Source organism: Callorhinus ursinus, unplaced genomic scaffold (genome assembly GCF_003265705.2).
Source record: "Callorhinus ursinus isolate GAN/ISIS: 27379988/994484 unplaced genomic scaffold, GSC_fseal_2.0 scaffold8, whole genome shotgun sequence".
Lineage (NCBI taxonomy): Eukaryota > Metazoa > Chordata > Mammalia > Carnivora > Otariidae > Callorhinus > Callorhinus ursinus.
The window spans coordinates 35,235,630-35,240,589 of NW_027397070.1; the positions used below are offsets into that span (position 1 = coordinate 35,235,630).

Sequence of the window (4,960 nt, forward strand, 5' to 3'; positions counted from 1 at the left end):
TGACTCTTGGTTTCCATTCAGGTCATGATCTTATGGGTCATGGGATCAAGTTCTGCATTGGGGGGGGGTCTGTGCTCAGCAGGGAGTCTGCTTGAGACTCTCCCCTCCCTCTGCTCCTCCTCTTCCCCTAATACTCTTTTAGGAAGAAAAAAAAGTAGTGAAATATTGCCATTTGCCACAACATGGATGGACCCTGAGGATATTAAGTGAAATGAGTCAGACAGAAAGCCAAATACTGTATGATCTCTCTTATATGTAGAATCTAAAACCACAACAAAAACCAAACTCATAGATGCAGAGAACAGGTTGGTGGTTGCCAGAGGCAGGAAGGGTGGTGAAATGAGTGAAGATGGTCAAAGGTATAAACTTCCAGTGAGAAGATAAACAAATCCTGGCATGTAACATACAGCACGGTGACTGCAGTTAACACCACCATGTTGTCTATTTGAAAGTTGCCAAGAGCATAAATCTTAAAAGTTCTCATCACAAGAAAAATGTGTGGCTATGTGAGGGGATGGATGTTAACTTATTGGGAGTCTTACATCACCAATACATACACACATCAAATCATGATGTTGTACACCTGAAATACGGGTCATGTCAATTACATCAATAAAAATAGTAAAATTATCAATAGACAATAGACAATAACCTTTCAAATACTTTTCAAAAAGACATATTAATTAGGACAAAAAAAAAAGGAAAGAAAGGAAACTTTCTCAACATATACGGAGAGCATAAGACATGGGGCCCTGTTGTTCATTCTGCTCTTCCTCCTGTCAGGACCACGAGGACTCTGGTCACCAATTTCCATGAGGGGTAATTCCAAGCAGCTCCAGCTGAGTTCCTTACAATTCAACACAATTCTGACACCATCTGCATGGAGAGAGCATCAGATCCTGAGGGTTAAGTCCACCAAGACTGCCCCGCCCATACCAATTCCAAGTCCAGATTATCAGCTGTGCTTCTGACCGACCAGCTATAGATTGGAAGTCCCCACGACCTGCTCCCTGGTTTTAACTAAGTTGCTAAAACAGCTCACAGAAACATTTGCTTACTAGATTGGTTTACTATAAAAGGAGAGAATTCAAGAACAGAGAGATGGAAGGGATGCGTACACAGGGCGAGGTACAGGGAGAGGTACAGGGCTTCCATGCTTCTCAGAGCACACTACTTTCGCCAGACCTCCGTGTGTTCACCTCGGAAGCTCATTGGGTTTTTAATGGAGGCCTCATTACCGGGACATGATGGATTACATCATTAGACATTGGTGACAGAACTCAATCTCCAGCCCCTCTTCTCTCACGGAGGGAGGGGAGGGGTAGGGGAGGGGCTGAGACTGGATGTTCCAACCCTCTAATCAGGTGGTTGGCTCCACTGGCACGCAGTCCTGTCCTTAGGTGTTCACAAAACAAAACAAAACACACCTCACTGACATAACAAAAGACACCCTGATTGCTCTCAATGCTGGAAATTCCAGGGGTTTTAGGAGCTAGGAATGGGTCAAAAACCAAATATGTATTTATGATAAATTACAGTATCACAACCACCACGTGCCTGTTGCAGACCAACATTTCCACAAAGGCACAGGCACAGCAGACTTCTCCACTTAATCTGTATGTTCTCCGAATGTTAGGGCCCTGACAAAGCCAATTCGTGTATCAGGGACCCGCCCCCCCAAAACGGAGGCTGCCCCAGTGGTCCGGCTCTGTCACAAATCTAAGTCAGCCTGCACTGAACAGGAAACACCTGCCAAAGAACCCTAACACCAATCAGTCCGCCAGCTCTGCAGTAGCTGGCTCGCGGGACCCTAGAAAACACAATTTCCTAGCCAGTCATGCCTTGTTTCTGAAGAATACGGACTTCGAGTCAGGAGACCATGGATTTGAAACCTGACGCTGCATTCACCCTGGGCCAGTTGTTAAACCCTCCCAAACCTTGCTCTTTACTGATTCAACAGCAATAATAATAATAATAATACCAACTTCAGAGGACTGTGGTGAGGATAAAAAAAAGATACCTTGTAAACTCTTAACTCTCAGTACAAATTATAGTTATATTCTATTCACCGTAACTGAGGAATTAGGTTTAAAAGCAGGAAGCTTCAGCTCAGTCAGCATTTCCCATCCAAAGGCTCCCCGGAAGCCATCAGTCAAGGGGGAGGGAGGGTGAAGTCCTATTACAGTTCATCCCAGGGAAGGCTCTTAGCAAGCCCCTAGTGCTCAGCTCCATCTGTTTTATTCCCGAGACACCCCCGCGCTCAGTAGCTTCCCACTTACTGGGGAAGGGATAAGGAGAGTGGAACCAAGTAGGTTTATTTTTTTGTTTCCCATCGCGCAATCTGTCTCAGAGGCAGAACATGAGAAGTCTAGAATTTTCTCCTCACCCCTCTCTGCACAACCCCAAGTGAAAGCCTCTACCCTCCAAAGCAGCAGAGAAACTTGATTCTCTCCTTCATGCCTCCTTCATGTGAGAGAGAAGGAGACCAAGGGTTAATCAGGGGCACTCGCAAACCGGTGCCTTATTTCTGAGAAAAAGCCAAGACTGATTCAGTGTGGGACCCGATAGCTTTCTATTCAGACCAGCTGGAGAGCTGGGCAGGAGGAGAGAAAGGGTCTTTGTGAAATGCAGGGCAAAGCAGGCTCAAGGCTCCACTCCTTTCTCAGCTGATGGTCCTCTTAGGGGAATCAGGCCAGTCCTGCACTTCCTGGACGACTTGGGGCCACACATAGGCCTCCGCATGACTCCAGTGCCCGCCAGACAGATGCATGGCCCCGCTAGGGAAGTCCAGAGGTCCTGGGGGTGATGGGACCTCAGCTCTCGAGAGGGCTATGGAGGCACGTTGGAAACACTGTGTCTGCAGTCTCATGTGCTTGACTGCTCAGGAATGCATGGTTCGGGTAACTTTCTGGTTTGACTTACAGGAAGGTCTGCTGGGGATAGGGCAGGAATGTTGTAACAGCTCTGGATCACCTTGGAAAAATACCATTCATTTGCCAGCCCGGCACTGCAATTCCAGGAAGCAGCTGTGGGTGAATCAGCAACCTCCTCTTTCCCGGTGGCTTTAAGGAAGCATGTCCAGGGCCTCACCCACCCAGAGCCACACACAGGCTCTTCTGAGAGGGACTGAAGGGGGGCTGCTTGGTAGCTCCCCACTCGTGGGGCTGGAGAAAAAGGGAGGAGATGAGAGGCCTCAAAGCCCCAGATTCTTCTAGGTCTTCTGGAAAGATTTTCAGCCTTTTGAAACAGAAAATCCATTCATGGCTTTGAATTTTTTTTCTTCTGGAGCTCACAGCAACAATGAAAGGAGGGCGAAGTCTCTACGTTCTGAGTGGCATGGCTTGCATTTTCCTCAGTGTGAGGGTGGCCTCTCATCTGCAGAGCCCGCCCAGGGCTGAGAAGCTCACAGCCGTGGCCTGTAGGGTGGTCCTCTAGGGCTCGCTAGGCAGCTGGAGGGGCCACAGCTCCAGCTGCCCTTACCCCCAGCCCAGAGCCCCCTCCCCCAACCCCCGCCCTCCATGCCTCTTCTCCAGGGGCAGGGTTCCTTCTCTCAGCCTTGCTGTTGACCAATCTCGGCACCCCCCGCCTCCTGCTGTCGCTAGAGCAGCTTTGGGCCCCTGGACAGAACTGGTGCCTTGGTTTTCCCCCGGCCAACTGGAGCTAAGCAGTTACCAGATTTGGAGAGGAGGGTCGCTCCTGGGTTGTCACACACACTTGAAAGCCCTTCTTTCCTGTGTTCCTGGCTCACTTCTGTGCTGTTACATTCAAACACATTTATGACCCACATTCAGACCTGATGACTATGAAAGCAAGTCCACATTCACTGATGATTCAGGAGAACTTGAAAGATGAGCTGAGTCAATATGAGCTGTGGTTTTTAACTCCTCCACCCATCCTATTGTAATGTGCCCCCCCCCTTACCTTTCTCTGAGCACCATGCTCTTCTGGGGCTCCTGTGCGTGCGTGGAGGAGGCCAGGGAGAGATGGGTAAGTTGGCCACAACCACCCCATGACTCTTTATCCTCAGGGCTTCACGCGAGGCAGGCAGCTATGCAGCCTGCAGCCTCTGAACGGGGAAGTGGAGATGAGAGGTGGTGGAAGGGGACCCCGCTTTGGGCTTTTTGAAGCACCAGCTCTAAGGAGGTTAAGTGGAGGTCTTGGCCTCACCTGTGGGCCAGAGCAGGGAAGGTGGGGGAGGGCTTTAAAGGATACTGTGAAAACTTCTAGACAAGTCTGAGGTCAGGGTTGGTGAGGAAGAGGAAAACCTCGCAGGGACCAGCCCTTGGGGTTTATTTCTTGCTCTAATAAACCATGTCGCCCCTACTCCTTCCTCCTTCCTTCCCTTACTTTCCTTCTCTGTTGCTTCTTGGTTGTTTATAATCTAGCCCAGTGGTTATCAGCCACACCTGGACACTTGTTAGAAATGCAAATTCTCAGACCCTACCCCAGACCTACTGAATTAGACACTCTGGGAGTGGGGCTGGCAATCTTGTATTTTAACTAGCCCTTCAGGTGATTGAGTCTGGGCATGCTTGAAGTTGAGAACCCTGCTCTAGTCTCCTTTTCCCCAGTGAGGCCAAGGCTCCCCGGAGGGCAGACTACAGAGGGCATGGCACAGTCCTCGGCATCCAGGGGCCCAGCCCTGCCCAGAACCCTTAGCAGGAAGTTGGAAGATCAAGGAGGCAGCCCCGAAATAATCAGGACCTGGGTTCTAGTTGGGTGGCCCCAGCCGAGTCACTCACCTTGCCAACTCTTTTGATTCTTCCTCTGTAGTGTAGGTGGGAAGAAGTTGGTCTCTGAGTCTGGATCTGGCCATGGTCTGCTTCATTATTACTCCCTTTCCTACTGACTCCCTGCCCAGCCCCCATGGCGACCCTGGGTTTCTTTTTGTCCTTGGGTACTGTTGTGTATTGGGAGAAAGAGAAATCGAGGGGAGAACTGAAATAGGAACACGTGTAGG

General features: G+C 49.7%; 1 long non-coding RNA gene across 1 annotated transcript; it reads right to left on the minus strand.

Moving 5' to 3' along the window:
• Window positions 1-660: 660 nt before the first annotated feature.
• On the minus strand, window positions 661-4,143 carry LOC141373169 (uncharacterized). The gene is made up of 2 exons (XR_012378870.1): window positions 3,922-4,143; window positions 661-876 (listed from the first exon to the last, which is right to left on the minus strand). It is a non-coding gene; the product is annotated as an uncharacterized lncRNA (long non-coding RNA).
• Between the last annotated feature and the right edge of the window lie 817 nt (window positions 4,144-4,960).